The sequence below is a fragment of the Oryctolagus cuniculus genome, chromosome X (genome assembly GCF_051225735.1).
Source record: "Oryctolagus cuniculus isolate XC-2025 breed Fujian yellow rabbit chromosome X, ASM5122573v1, whole genome shotgun sequence".
Taxonomy (NCBI): Eukaryota; Metazoa; Chordata; class Mammalia; order Lagomorpha; family Leporidae; genus Oryctolagus; species Oryctolagus cuniculus.
Window position 1 is genome coordinate 26386081 of NC_142888.1, and position 15901 is coordinate 26401981.

Sequence of the window (15901 nt, forward strand, 5' to 3'; positions counted from 1 at the left end):
TTAGAATTTTTATTTCATATTGATTAAAAGAATTCTTTTAGACTTATGTAGACATTTCTCTCAAGTATCCCTTGGAGATATACTACATTAAAAATGTATAAATAGGATAAATTGGTGAAAGTATTTCTTCATAGTCAAAACCCCAGTTTTCCAAATTAACTTTTTAAAATGGAGGTACACTGCATGGGAGACCAGGAGGAAGCACCTGGCTCTTGGCTTTGGATTGGCGCAGCGCCATTTGGGAGTGAACCAACGGAAGGAAGACCTTTCTCTCTGTCTCTCTCTCTCTCACTGTCTAACTCTGCCTGCAAAAAAAAAAAAAAAAAAAAAAAAAAAAAAAAAAAAAGGAGGTACAACATATATACTTGAAAGTATGTAATTGAAAGTATGTAAGGTACACTCATCCTAAATGTAACCACCTTCTGAAGGGTATAGAGCGATTGGAAGTTTCCCGAACTGTTGGTAACAATGAAAATTGGTACAACCACTTTGAAAAATACTTTTACAGAATTTACTACCGTTAAACGTATGTCCACCTTATGGCGCAGCAGTCCTACTGCTGCATATGATCAGCCAGAGGTATTTGTGTAACAGCATGATTCAGACTAGCCAACAGTGAAAACGATCTACATGTCCACCAATAAAACCACTGGTGAATAATACACAGCCAGAAAAAAGAACAAGTTACTCATGTACGTAATTACATGGGTGACTATCACAGATGTTATGTGTGAAAGAAGGGAGAGGCAAAGCCAGAATGCATACTGTATAATGCCATTTATGTAAACTACAAAACAGACAAAAGCACCCAATTGGAATGGGATGCCAGCATCGCATGTCAGAGGACTTGGGTTCAAGTCCTGACCCCACTCCCAATTCCAGCTTCCTGCTACTGCAGACCTTGGGAGGCAGCAGGCGATGGTTCAAGTAGTTGAGTTCTGTCACCCACATGGGAGACATGGATTGAGTCCCTGGCTCCTGGCTTCAGCCTGGTGCATCTCTCTCTGTCTCTCTCAAAATTTTTTTCAAATAAAAATCGTTAACAATAAACAAAAAAAAATCATAAAAATGATTACCCTCTTGGGCGTGTTATTAACAAAAATAATAAATGTTCATTATGAAACACTTAAATTCTTCTCCCTTGTATCTGTATAACAATCAAATCTTTGTTCACATGTCACTTAGTGAGGCTTATATCCCCCAAGTGCTAATCCTTTTCATTCTCCTTTTTTGCTTTTTCTATTATACTGCTAACCTTTTGAACATACTCTAGAACTTACTATATTTATTGTTTACTCTGCTAAAACATAAACTCCACATCCAGTTATGTTTTCTGTGTGGGGACTATGAAGACCCATCCCACTTGCCCCACTTTAGGCCACCATGATGTTGTAAGGGTGGCTGGGTCCAGGATCTCTTCCCCACACAAGAAGGAATTTGAGAATGAGACATACGTAATGGTCAGAGAGAAGTAAGATTTATTCACATACAGAACAATAAGAACACTCAAGAAAGAATGCAGGCATGCTCAAGAGAGAGCTGCTTTCTACAAGAGTCAGGGTCATCGCTTTGTATGGACTGGAGGCACAGGGGGTGGTGTCTAGGGTGAGGTCTAATTAAATATTCATGAGAGGTGGAGTTTGCAGGACTTGGCCTGCCACCCAATTTCTTACCCTTCTTTTTGGCTGGGGCCAGTTCTAAGCGATAGTTTCAAGGAAGCTGCGAGTCCTCTGCATGGAAAGGGGCCGACAACCTCATCTCCTCCTTGCTAGCTACCTCCGTGCCTGCATCACTGACAGCCTTAGCCCTGCTTCGGATAGAGTCTTCCCTCCAGCCACTTACAACATCATCAAGACAGTGAAGCATGTTTTCTGAAAATATTCGTAATAGGTATCAGAGTATGTAAGTTACACGGGAAGTGCTAGAAGGTTCCAGAGATCTCATGACCGAGGTGGCTTTTAAAGTGTGATTGTGAAGGTGAGGCTAGAGGTAGAGCTATGTGAGCTGGGCCTAAAGACACAACCCTTGGAGCAGACAGAGCGAGCAGTGGGCAGCTCCTTTGGCATGCAGGGTCAGGTGTGCAAAGGGGCGCGGTGGGGTGCTAGGTCAGCGTTCTCCAGAGAAACAGAAGCAATAGGATGTGCGTGTGTGTGCAAAGAGAGGGAATATAAGGAATTGACATATATGATTATGGAGGCTGGCAGGCTGGAGACCCAGGAGAGCCCATGTTCTAGTTCAGGGCCAGTGTTGTTGATGAAGTTCAATGACAGTCTGCCACAACTGCCACTGACTTCTCTCTTTCTCAGGAAGAGGTCCATCTTTTCTGTCCTAGCCCAAGCCTTCAATTGATTAAATATCATATCGCTGCGACCAATCTGCTTTACTCAAAGTCCACTGATATAAATACTAGTCTCATCCAAAAACACCCTCACAGAAACACGCAGGATAATGTTTGACCCAGCCGAGGTGACACATAAAATTAACCCTTGCAGAAAATTGAGAGAAGTCCTTGAGCGTTAGGGTTTAGGCAGGGAATTACGGAAGATTGGTAGGTCAGAGGATTGGAATGAGGGGGGCTGGAGGCAGAGAGGGCGTTTAGGAGACCAGTGTGATCACATAAAAGGAAAGCAGGACAATGCAGTAGACCTGGGGGGAAGAAAGAGAGGCAACAGTCTGGTACTGAGCAGTTGACTGCTCCTGGCCCTGGGGGATGGAAGCCTCTAGAAACAATAGAGAGATAGGGAAAGAGAATGCTTGTGTCTCTGGGGCTTCCTTAGCTTGAGGGACCTGTTCCGATGACCCTCGTGTTCAAGTTGCCAGTTGTGAAGCAAAGCAGCGCAAGGCGGCGAATTAAAGGCAATCTTTAATTTTGCTCACAAATTGCAAGGGTGAGTGAACTCACATAGCAGTTCTCACCTGGTGCAAGAATGCATTGTATTGATGTTCAGTCACCGGAAAGTAATTCTTCGCATTGGAGTTATTCAGCGGATGATGACAATAAGCATTGATCAATCCCTTTCCATGTATTTTCTACTGAACTTGTTTTTTGGAAAGGTCATTTCCATTGTGACATAATGAAACTCATCGATTCTAGATTCTACCTTCATTACCCTAAAGGGAAAGGAGAAGCTTATCCATTGTCCGAGCCCCCACTGCACCCAGAAAGCATTCCGGGCCGGAGTATGAAATGTCTGCCATACTTTATTTTAAAAATTAATTTTAGGTTCTCATTTTATTTTAGTCTTATTGAATTTTATTTATGAAACAGCCTAGATCCAGGTTGAAATCTTTAAAACAAGATTTGTTTATCGATTTGAAAGCCAAGTAACAGGGAGAGAAAGAGAGATAAAGCTCTTCCACCCACTGGTTCACTCCCCGAATGCCCACAGCAGCTGGGACTGGGCCAAGCCAAAGCCAGGATGCAGGCGCTCCAGCTGGATTTCCCATGTGGGTGGCAGGGGCCCACGTACTTGGGACATTGTTGCTTGTCAGGTGCATTACTAAGAAGCTGGATCAGAAGCAGAGAAGCTGGGACTTGATCCCAAGCATTCTGATATGGGATGTGGGCATTCCAAGCAGAGACTTAACCCACTGTGCCCCAACACAGTAGGCATAATTTACAAACATCAGGTTTACTTTAAGTGAGAATTTCGGTGATTTGTAGGACATTACTGAGTTGTGCATGCATCACCACAATCCAGTTTTAGAACATTCTCTTCATGCCAGCCCCAGGCAATCATGGTCTGTCAGATTTGCCTTTTCCAGAATTTTCATAGAAATGGAATCATACACTGTTTTTTCACTTAGTGTAATATTTTCAAGGTTCATTTATTTTGTAGCATGCATCAGTACATTATTCATTTTTTAAAAAAGATTTGTTTATTTGAAAGGTAGAGTTACAGACAGAGAGACAGAGGCAGAGAGAGAGAGAGAGGTCTTCCATCCACTGGTTCACTCCCAGATGGCCACAGTGGCTAGAGCTGGGACAATCCAAAGCCAGGAGCCAGGAATTTCTTCCAGATCTCCCTGGTGGGTACAAGGACCCAAGGACTTGGGCCATCTTCTACTGCTTTCCTAGGCCATAGCAGAGAACTGGATTGGAAGTGGAGCAGCAGGGACTCGAACAAGCATCCATATGGATGCAGGCACTGCAGGCAGCAGCTTAACCCACCATGCCACAAACATCGGCCCTTGTACCATTATTTTCATACCTACCGGCAATATATTTAGATTATCAATTTTCCACATTCATGCCAGCATTTGTTACTGTCTCTTTGATTCTAGCCATCCCATAGCCATGAAGTTTCTCATTGTGCATTTTGATTTGCATTTCCCTAATTATAATGGTGTTGAACATTTCTCACATGCTTATTAGTTGTTTGAACTTATATGTTATATCTTTGGTGAAATACCTGTTGAAATCCTTTGCTCATATGGGCACAGTTTCAAGTCCTGGATGTTCTACTTCCAATCCAGCTCCCTGCTAATGACCTGGGAAAGAGCAGAAGATGGCCCAGGCACTTTGGGCCCCTGACACCCATGTGGGAGACCTGGATGGCACTCCTGGTTCCTGGCTCCTGGCCAGCCCAGCTCTGGCTGTTGTCATTTGAGGAGTGAACCAGCAAATGGAATCTCTCTCTCTCTCTCTCTCTCTCTCTCTCTCTCTCTCTCTCTCTCCCTGTAACTGCCTTTCAAATAAGCAAATAAACTTTTTTTAAGCAAATAAAGTTCTTTGCTTATTTTTAGGAAAAATATTTATATTTTCATTTTTTATTTGAGAAGCAGAAAACGTTCACCCATCCCGTGTGCTGATTCACTTCCCAAAGGCTTGCAACAGCCAGGGCTGGGCCAGGCCAAAGCCAGGAGCCCAGAGCTCAGTGCAGGTCTGTATCATGAGTCATTTACCTGCTGCCTCCCAGGGCACACATCAGCTGGAAGCTGAATTGGAAGCAGAAGGCCGGGACCCAAACCAGCCACTCCACATGTGATCCAGATGTTCCAAGTGGTGACTTAGCCACTGTGCCATAGGTCTGCTCCCTCTCTTCATTTTTCACTGGGTTGTTTGTCTTTTTAATATTGAGTTGTAAAGGTTCTTTATTCTGGGGTTGAAATTTAGAATGAATCTATACAACCTTTCTGGAATGAATTGGGGGACATTCTGTTTTATATGCCATAGAATTTTTTTTTTTTTTTTTTTTTTTTTTTTTGCATATCCCACCAGCCGACATCCAGTGTCTGAGAAATGCCAGTATAAAGCCCTGGCCAGGCTGTCCCCGTGGTGCAGTAGGCTAATCCTCCACCTGCAGCACCTGCATCCTATATGGGCACCAGTTCCAGTCCCGGCTGCCCCTCTTTCGATCCAGCTCTCTGCTATGGCCTGGGAAAGCAGCGGAAGATGGCCCAAGTCCTTGAGCCCTTGCACCCGTGTGGGAGACCTGGAAAAAGCTCCTGGCTCCCGGCTTGGGATCGGTGCAGCTCCGGCCATTGTGACCATTTGGGGAGTGAACCAGCGGATGGAAGACCTTTTTCCCTGTCTCTCCCTCTCATTGTCTGTAACTCTACTTCCAGATAAATAAACAAAATCTTAAAAAAAAAAAAAAAAAAAGGTCTGACCATCATAACCCTGCTTTGAACAATTCTGAAGGGGTTGTTTGAACTCCAGAACTCCCTGTAAGCTCAGCCAAGTGTGCCCCCAAGCCTGGGTTGAAGCTGGACTTCTCCCTCTTCCCAACCTTGCCTTCTTCCCTACCTTCTACATGTGTTGATCCCAAGAGCACTTCTTAAACATCCTTCATGTGTCGGCCCCTGAAGAAACCCATCTTCAACCAGCAGCTTCATCTTAGCTCCCCAAACAGTATCATGTCTCTTGTGCCCACGTATCCTCTCTTGCGGATTGGCCCAGAAGAGAGCACCTGACCGCTGATGGGCCAATCAGAGCTTTTCTCTGGGGAGGGTGGTGTTGAACTGAGAATCCGAGGGACTAAGTCACTGTCGCTGTCAGGTGCAAAGCTGGGAAATAACAGATAGAACAGAGTAGCACGGTATGTCTGGGTGCTCACTCTTTGTGTCTCTCCAAGGGAGCCTAGAACCATTGTCAAGCCTTGCCCAATACCTTGGGAATAGGGCCCTCAGGTTTTTTTTTATGTTAATGATTGATGATTTTGTTGCGTACACATAGAGCAATGAACCGTGCTGTACCAGCTTGTCGGGATTGCTTTGTGCAAACATCAGAATTGATAGTGTGCACCTAATGGGAACCAGCTGTACAGCCAGGCTCTGCAGGAAGGTTAAGGGAGCGTGAACGTCTGTCCTCTCGGCCACACTTCCCTCTACCCTTGAGATGGTGGCCGTTTGTCTTCTCCACACTACAGTGAGTCTGCTGAAATCCTAGGATCTTAGCAAGCCAGACCAGAAAATAACAAGTGGCAACCTGAGGACGGTGAAACCTTTACCCTGACAATCACTTTTGTCCCTCCAGCTGACCTGCCACAGGAGCTCAGGACACACCCAGATGTTCTAGAATCATCTTGATTACACGTGTCGGTGCTATCCCCAAGGGAATTTTTCACCTGGGACCCCTTTAAATCTCTTCTCGATTACCTAAAGTGTGTTCAAGAAAAGCGAATGGGTTTTAAGGTCAGCCTGGGCTAAAAGTGTTAGGAAGGCAATGGTTTCCAAAAGAACATAGACATTCTTCACGCTCTTTATGAAATGATGGTCATGACAATGGACAGAAACTAAAACAGGGCCCCAAAAACCCACTCCATTAAACGAGCTGTTTACCATTCTGTGCAACTTAGGGACTAAATGGATCTAAAAATAAAATCCAAAATGATGAGAAATTTCAAGCAACACAGTGAACAAATGGTCATGTTCACTTTGGAATTGTCATTTGACAGAATAGCATGTAGATATTAAGCATATTTATGGACATGAGTTCGTAATAATTTCTTTTTTTGCACATTTTCTGTAGTGAACATGTTTCACTTTTGTAACTGTAAAAACCAATAAACTGTATTTAAGTAGAAAGAGATCTGAGTTTTGTCTCTTTCTCTGTTAGTCAGCTTTTTCTTACTACAACTGAAATATATGAGAGGATTTCTTGGGAAGAATAGAGGTTTATTTTGGCTTATGGTTTTGGAGGTTTGCAGTCCCGTATCAGGCTGGTGTCTGATTCTAGTCTGGTGTCTGATGAGGGCGTTGGATGCAGAAACAAGTGGGGAGAGGCAATCTCCCAGGGAGCTAGGAAGCCAAGGGAGAACATCTGGGCCAAACTTGGCTTATATAACCAACCCTCTCCTGAGAACTACCTTCTGAGGGCAAGCTCCTAATGACCTAAAGACCTCCCACTAGGTCCACCTCTCAGATGCCATAATTGGATCAAGCCTCCACCCCTAATCTATGAACCATTAACATTAATTCATCAACTTTTAACACAAGTCTTTGGAGTTTAAATGTCTGCATGAGCTGGAAAGCCAAGTCAAGTTCAAACTCTAGCACTCTCCAAAGATGGATCTGAATTGAAATGTCAGTAAGTCACCATTTCCAAAAAGTTAAATGCAAATCCTTGTTATTTCTGCCCTTCCATAATCTCACCCAAGAAAATTTTCAAATTTTCTCCTTACAAACATCAAAAGTATACATCAAATATTTAGGAGAAAATAAATCCAAAAAATCCTATAATAAAATTGTTAGAAACAACCTAAATTCTCAACAAGCTGGGTCTGGTTAAATTAATTGTGGTATGTCCATTAATAAGAATATTATGTGGTTTTAAAAAAGAATAAGAAAGCCTTATTAAGGGATGTGGGGTGATCTCCAAATAATATTCTTAGAAGAGAAAGTGGAGAATTGTGTAAATGATCTGCTTTTCTTTTTTTTTTTTTTTTTTTTTGACAGGCAGAGTGGACAGTGAGAGAGAGAGACAGAGAGAAAGGTCTTCCTTTTGCCGTTGGTTCACCCTCCAATGGCCGCCGCGGCCAGCGCGCTGCGGCCGGCGCACCGCGCTGATCCGATGGCAGGAGCCAGGAGCCAGGTGCTTTTCCTGGTCTCCCATGGGGTGCAGGGCCCAAGCACCTGGGCCATCCTCCACTGCACTCCCTGGCCACAGCAGAGGGCTGGCCTGGAAGAAGGGCAACCGGGACAGAATCCGGTGCCCCGACCGGGACTAGAACCCGGTGTGCCGGCGCCGCTAGGCGGAGGATTAGCCTAGTGAGCCGCGGCGCCGGCCCATGATCTGCTTTTCATAGTGTAAAAAATGCAGTCGTCATGGGCTGCATGTGTGTGTGTGTTTTAAGATTTTATTTATTCATTTGAGAAGTAGAGTGACAGACAGAGAAGGAGAGACAGAGAGAAAGGTCTTCCATCCGTTGATTAACTCTCCAAATGGCCACAATGGCTGGGTTGGGTCAATCTGCAGTCAGGAGCCAGGAGCTTCTTTGGGGTGGAGAAGCCAGAACTCGATCCTGTACTCATAGAGGATGCTGGTGCCACAGGCGGATGCTTAACCTGTTACGCCACAGTCCTTGGCCCCTTGGGTTGCGTTTTTAAAGAAAATTAATACATTTGCTTATATGTTCATAGGCCATCTATACAAGGGAATGCAAGAAAATGGCAGCATTAATTGCTTCCAAGGAGAGACACTTGAGTGTCACAAGGGACAGAAAAGAATGTGTACTTTATATCCTTTTGTACTTTTTGGCTTTGGTACAATGTGAATTTATTACCTGTACTTTAAAATTTTACATTGATAGTCTCAAAAGAGAAGTCATTAAATAATTCGAATGGTAATAAGAATTTTTTTATTTCTCAGAGCTCTTCAGAGTTTCTCCTCTCTGCACCTGGACCACGAGCTACTTTAAAATATGGGCCATCGGGGCCGGCGCTGCAGCATAGCAGGTAAAGCCTGCGCCAGCAGCATCCCATATAGGCTCCAGTTTGAGCCCTGGCTTCTCAACTTCTGAACCAACTCTCTGCTATGGCTTGCGAATGCAGCAGAAGATGGCCCAAGTGCCTGCATCCCTGCCCCCACGTGGGAGACCCAGATGAAGCTCCTGGCTCCTGGCTTTGGACCGGCCCAGCTCCGGCCATTGCAGCCATTTGGGGAGTCAACCAGCAGATGGAAGGCCTTTCTCTCTGTCTCTGTCTCTGATTCTGCCTCTCTCTCTGCCTCTGCCTCTCTGTAACTCTGCCTTTCCAATAAATAAACAAATCTTTAAAAAAAAAAAAAGACCATCACTTTTCAATTTAAATCAATACATTAAATAATAGAATAAAGGCCATCAGTGTTTATATGGTTTGTGCTTTTAGCATCTAGCTCATGGCCCAACATATAATTTATCTGATTTAAGCGACATAATAAGGTTGTCTTGAGCAGACTAGGCTAGGCTAGGCAGCAAACAAACAAACAAACAAAACAAAAACAAAAACCCGGAAATGTTAGTGACTTCACACAACAAATGTTTGTTTTCTCACTTAGTCTACATGGATCAGATGGATCTCCTCCAATAGTGGCTAAGGGATCTGGGTTGCTTCCATTTTGCAGCTTAGCCATCTTGAAGTTTCCTTCCTGCCTCACAAAAATAAGAGAGAGGGTATGGGGACTTCCTGTCTGCTCTCACCTACCTCAGGCTAGAAATCACCAGTTCTGTTCACACATTGATGATAACTCGCTTAGGTGGTTCCAACTTAGCCACAAAGGAGCCTGGGAAATATAAGTAAGCACACGGATATCCGTGAGCGTGGTCCTGCCCAGATAAGGGGATTGCCAGTAGCCTTCTTTCGTTGATGTGGAACTAGAAAAACCAAGACACTAACTGATTTATCCAGAGATTCCTGGTTTATTACTCTGCATGGATAAAGCAACCAACCAACCTGAGATCTTGAAGTGACTCTTCTGCCATTGGTTGAAATAAACCAGTTAGACAAGATGACATAGTTTCTGCTCTGGTCTGAGTGCTTGTGCTCTCCAAATCTAATGTTGAAATTAATTGCCATTAGAGCAGTATTAAGAGTTTCGAGCTTTCAGAAATGTTTAGGTCGGGGCCAGCACTGTGCCACAGTGGGTGGGGGTGGGGCTTTCCACTAGCGTTGTGGCACAGCAGGTTAAGCCACCACGTCAGCATCCCATATCAGAGCAGCAGGTTGAGTCCCACTTCTGATGCAGCAGCTGCTCTACTTCTGATCCAACTTCCTGCTAATGCACCTGGGGAAAGCCGCAGAGGATGGACCAAGTACTTCGGCCCCTGCCACCCACATGGGAGACCCAAATGGGGTTCCAGGCTCCTGTCTTCAACCTGGCCTAGCCCTTGCTCTTGCAGCCATTTGGGGAGTGAACCAGTGGGTGGAGGATTGATCTCTCTCTCTCTCTCTCCCCCAACCCCCACCGTCATTCTGCCTTTCAAATAAATAAATATTTAAGAAAATAAGAAGTGCTTAGGTATGAGGGCTTTGCCATTATGCATGGGCTAATGTCATTATTGCAGGCGCTCTCCCTCTCTCCCTCCTTCTCTTGACTTCATCCAACATTATCAGAGTAGGAAGGAAATTAAACTCAACCTCCACCTCATACCATGCACAAAAATTATTTCAAGGTGAAATAGCACAACATTATCTGAAGTATAAATACTATGCAGTTAAAGAAGTGGGTATACTTTGAACCCTCCTGCGAAGATGGTTAATCTTCTAAAGTACTTAGAAGCCTTCTCATTGGGTAGGTTGTTTGACCTTTATGTTATTTCAAGGTCTCAGAATGCTGTGTTATCCTAAAATTCCAGTGTAGGTAAGCTATATGCTAACATGAACAACTTTATCTTCTGTCCTCAAATTGTTTTCTTAATAAAACATACAAATGATGAGAAATGAAATCCAAGTCATACATCAGAGAATTCTTTTTTAAACACTTATTGATTTCCCTAATCATAAAAGTAATAAATATTTACTGCATTTATTTTCTTTTACTTTGCTCTTTTGAGAAAAGCTTAATACAGAATGAACAGAGGAGGGGCCGGTGCTGTGGCCTAGCGGGTAAAGCCGCTGCGTGCAGTGCTGGCATTCTATATGGACGCCGGTTCAAGTCCTGGCTGCCCACTTCTGATCCAGCTCTCTGCTATGGCCTGGAAAAGCAGTGGAAGATGGCCCAAGTCCTTGGACCCCTGCACCCCTGTGGGAGACCCGGAGGAAGCTCCTGGCTCCTGGCTTCGAATCGGCACAGCTCCGGCCGTTGCGGCCATCTGGGGAGTGAACCAGCAGATGGAAGACCTCGCTCCCTGCCTCTCCTTCTCTCTCTGTAACTCTGACTTTCAGATAAAATAAATAAATCTTTTTTTAAAAAAAAAAAAAAGGAAAGAAAGAACAAAGAAGAAAAAATGTTTCCCATAATTCCAATGCTGAGAGATCATCATTTCAAATGTATTGGTTAATATGGTTTAATTCTCTCTCCTCCATCCACAAATCTTCTTAGCTTAGTCTACCTTATGCAAGGTACAAATTCTCCCTCAATAGAATGTACCATCAAAGTCATTGCAGGTGCTTTCTGTTTTTCCCCCCCTCCTGATATTTATTTTATTTACTTGATGGCAGAAAGAGCGAGAAAGAGAGAGAGAGAATCTTCCCTCCAGTGTTCACTCCCCAAAAGGTTGCAATGGTTGCAACTGGGCCAGGTGGAAGCCAGAAGCCAGGAACTCCACTGGGGTCTCCCACATGGGGTGCAGGAGTCCAAGTACTTGGGCTGTCATCTTCTGTCTTCCCAGGCCCATTAGCAGGGAGCTGGATCAGAAGCAGAGCAGCCAGGACTCTACCCAGTGCTCTGATCTGGGATTCTGGCATCGCTGGTGGCAGCTGAGCCCACTCCACCACAATGCCAGCCACGCCCCCTTCCAGGTGCTTTCTTCAATTGGAGAGCCAACCTCCCGTGAGATGAACGTGGCTCACCGATAGAATGCTAAAGCCCAGCAGTTACACCGTCACAGATACTGGAGCACTTCCTTCAGATAAACTCTCAGAAGTGGAACTACTGCGTGATGAGCCGATGTTGCCAATTACCTGCCAGGGAGGTCTACGCTGATGAAGCCATTTCGCATCAGCCACGCTTCATTGCAGTGTGTTCTGAGCTTTCAAGCACATGCTGTAAAGATGGTGATGCAGAGGAGGATGTCCCCCTTATTCTTTGTTAACTAGAAAATAGATCGGAGAAGCTTCTGGGTTATGGCGCCACAGATGAGAGAAGAGGATGTTATTCTGGCAGCTCTCATGTTTGAAATTTATGTCCCCCCAAGACCTTCCGTTTTTTTTTTTTTTTTTCCCATGATGCCAAGTCGTGTTCGTGCATTAATTCATTCAGTTCAAAATTTGAGTATGTATTTTGTACATAAGCTCTAAACATCTGCTAAGCTGAAAAATAATTCCTTCAAATGAGGGAATTCACAACCACAAGGGCATTTAGTAGTTCCCTAGGTACTTTCCCTTCCATTTTGTCATTTGGACCATACAAATGCCAAGTGAGCGCAACTCTGCCCATTTCAAGCGAGGAGAGAGAGGTTTGCCTAAGGTTACACATTACCTCTGAGCCCCAGCCAGGACTCAGAATCCTGCAAGCTTCTCATAGGCGTGCATTCCGAGTTCTGAGCTAGGGGACCGCAGAATGGAGGAGCTACTTCAAAATGGCTGCTGCGGAGCTGGTGATGTCACTTTGGTTATCTTGGCAATGGACACATGGCTGAATTGTGCTCGGGCCGCTTTGCTGAAGGCTGAGAACTTCACTTCCTAGAAGCCCCTCCCTTGTAGGATTCCGGGTTAGAGTTGGCCAGACGAGAAACTTGTGCGAGAATCGCAGGGCGGAAGGCGAGCTGCAGTCGCTGCCCTTGGCAACTTTCCGGTCAGATGGAGTGAGTGACAGAGACAGGGGTGCCCCACAGCTCCTGGCTTATCCTGCTCGCCTCGGCTCCCCCTCCCAGCTCACATTTCCTGCTGCTGGCTCTGCTCACCGCCAGCTGCCTCGGGCCCACCACCAGGGGTTTGGCTGTCACCCCACGCAGGCGGGAGCTGTGCAGAGGCCACGGTTTCCCATAAACCTCTCCGTGAACTCCCCCCTTCGTGGGGCCCTGCTTCAGCAGCTGAATGTGCTTGGCTTCTGGAATTTTCCTGCAAGCTCTGATTTGTTCAACTGCACCCGGGCTCCTGGCAGCAGCTAGTGACTCTGTGATCCTGTGACACCCCCTTCCAGACACTCACTTCCCCAGCTCTTCCCACAGCTGTGAAAGACTTTATTCCTAGAATACTCATGGTGAGTCTGCCTCCCTGTCGACATCCTGACCGACAATGGCTTACAGATTTTTACTTTGCTTTACATGAAAAATAGCAAAGGGGAAGAATTGGGGGTGGGGGTGGGGCCTAAGTGGTTAAGGTACATCTGGCATCAGAGTCCCTAAATTTAGTCCTCACCTCTGGTTGCTGATTCCAGCTTCCTGCTAATGCAGACCCTGGGAAGCCATGGTGATGGCTCAGGTGGTTGGTTCCCTGCCACCTGTGTGGGAGATCTGGATGGAGTTTTTTCTGCCTCTCGACCCTTACAGGCATTTGGGGGAGTGAACCAGAGGATGGTGCTCTCTCTCCCTGCCTCTCAAATAAATAAATGTTTAGAAACAATTTTTTTCTGCATTGTAAATCAGAGTCTTATTTGATATTTAGAATCTGCCTATCTCACGTGCTGGATGTATAGACTGGCTGTGTGGAAAATAAGGAAGGAAGATTGTTCAGTGAACAAGTCAAAGATGAATAAGGCATACTTTCCATGTAGACCAAACTAGGACAAGAGATGAGAAAGAAATAACTGGAAAAATATAGCATTCTTTGTCTTGTTTTTATAAGATAAAGAGATGGCCAAGGAGATGGAATTGCTGATGAAACCGTTTCTATGGTCTGGAAAGTTTCCATCAAGTTTTACCAACATTCCTTAGCCTAAGAAAAGGATCTGTCCAATCAGCATCTTCTATGGGTTAAAAGAGGAAGGCGCGATCCTCCCCTGGGAGACCCAGTTCTTTAAACACACATGTGAACAGGAGTAGCGGTCCTTAAGCATTCTAAAACCCAGCAGGGTCATCCCCACATGGATATGGTGGAGGGGCATAGGCAAGGCTTTACCATTAGTAAATGAATATAGCAAAGATCCTTTCTTTTCTGCTCCTTGTCATAGCTCCCTGTCCTTGTAACAAAGACCTGTTCAAACAGCTTCCAATGGAGGAGCATTGTGGAATTCAGCGTTTTCCTTAAGAGCCAGCATCAGCATGGATGGAGACATTCCGGGGCAGTGTTCTTGGGAAAGCCGACTTGCTTTCCGCCTTCCATTCTCACGCACTGAGCATTTTCACCCCATGTCTTGAAAACGTGGCTGCCTCAAGTGGGTGATCACTTTATCAAACAAGACGTGGCTGGCTTTGCCAGTTTCCTCTCCCTCCTCTGAATGACTAAGCCTAGCTCACAGAGCAGTAAAATTTTATTTCCACCATGCAAATAGAGATTGCTTTCTTCTTGGATGCTTTTTAAAAGTCTCCTCCCTCTCATTTGTGCGAAGAGCATCCGTTGATTGCCGTAGCACTACTGCTGACAGCGGACCTGTGCCGCTGGTCAGGTGGGCACGCGTGGGGGCCACGGAGCAGGCTAGACAACCACCAGCTCATCCTCACAGGTGCAGCCACTCCTTGGGACACGCCTCCCACCCCTCACCCTCATCCAGGGATTCATACTCTAGGTTCTACCATTGGTCTCACCTCCACCTTGTTGGGTTAACCTGGAAGAACCCTAGTTCCTTAGGACTTCCGTAACAAGTGACCAGAAAGTGATTGGGTAGTTTCAAACAACAGAAATTTATTCTCTCCTGGTTCTAGAGGCCAGACGTCCCAAACCTCTGGAGGCTGACTGTAATGCTCTCTGCTTTCCTTTTTTCAAATGCATTCATTAATTCACACATTCAATTTGAAAGGCAGAGAGACAGACAGAGATCTCCCATCTACTGGTTCGCTCCCCAAAGGCCCTCAAAAGCCACGGCCAGACCAAATCAAAGCCAGGAGCTGGAACTCAATCTGAGTTTCCCAGGTGGGTGATGGGGACCCAAGTACCTGAGGCATCACGGCTGCCTCGCAAGGTGTGCAGTTGAAATGCTGGTTAAGGTAGCTGCATCCCATATCTGAGTACCTGGGCTGGATTCCTGGGCCCTCACTCCCGAGTCCCTCTTCCTGCTAATGCAGACCCTGGGAGGCAGCAGTGATGGCTCAAGCGTTTGGGTCCCTACCACCCGTGTGGGAGACCCAGATTGAGTTCCTCACTCCTGGCTTCAGCCCAGCCCCATCACAGCCATCATGGGCACTTGGGGAGTCAAAGAGAAGATGGGAGCTTGCCCTCCCTCCCTCCCCCCCCCCTCAAGTGAAAACTGTTTTTGTTTTTGAATGATCCTCATTACCACAAAGGGCTGCATTTAACTCAAGATTCCTGCTAAGGTGGCTCAGCCCAAGTTTCTCTTCCCAGCCCTGTGGTGGCCACATCATTTTTCTTCCACCCTCTTGTTTTAAAAAATATTTTTTTAAGATTTACTTCTTTGTTTGAAAGGCAGAATTACAGAGAAAGAGAGAGAGAGATGTCCATCTGCTGATTCATTCCCCAAATGGCTGCAAAGGCTGGGCCTGGGCCAGGCTGAAGCCAGGAGCCTGGAACTCCATCCGGGTCTCCCACATGGGTGGCAGGGATCCAAGCACGTGGGCCAGCCGGGACTCGAACCAGAGCACATACTGGATTCCAGTGTCAAAAGTGGTGGCTTAATCTGCTACGCCACAACGCCGGCCCCTCTTCCACCCTCTTCTACCTTCATTCAACTTTGCTAGCTTTAGTCTTCCAGCTCCCAGAGCTAGAA

At 45.6% G+C, this 15901-nt stretch overlaps 1 protein-coding gene and 1 long non-coding RNA gene across 3 annotated transcripts in view; both read left to right on the top strand.

Moving 5' to 3' along the window:
* The window catches only part of LOC108178726 (uncharacterized), a 218758-nt gene extending 209529 nt beyond the window's left edge, over nt 1–9229 (top strand). The window contains exon 7 of the long non-coding RNA XR_016228071.1: nt 8813–9229. This is a non-coding gene — a long non-coding RNA (uncharacterized LOC108178726). The remainder of the gene's footprint in view (nt 1–8812) is intronic.
* Nucleotides 9230–12622: 3393 nt separating this feature from the next.
* USP9X (ubiquitin specific peptidase 9 X-linked) overlaps nt 12623–15901 on the top strand; it is a 192951-nt gene continuing 189672 nt past the window's right edge. Inside the window, exon 1 of one of the 2 annotated variants that reach the window (XM_070067484.2) lies at nt 12623–13282. The gene's annotated coding sequence lies outside the window, so the exon portion shown is untranslated. The remainder of the gene's footprint in view (nt 13283–15901) is intronic. The other variant, XM_089324380.1, reaches the window with a different exon arrangement.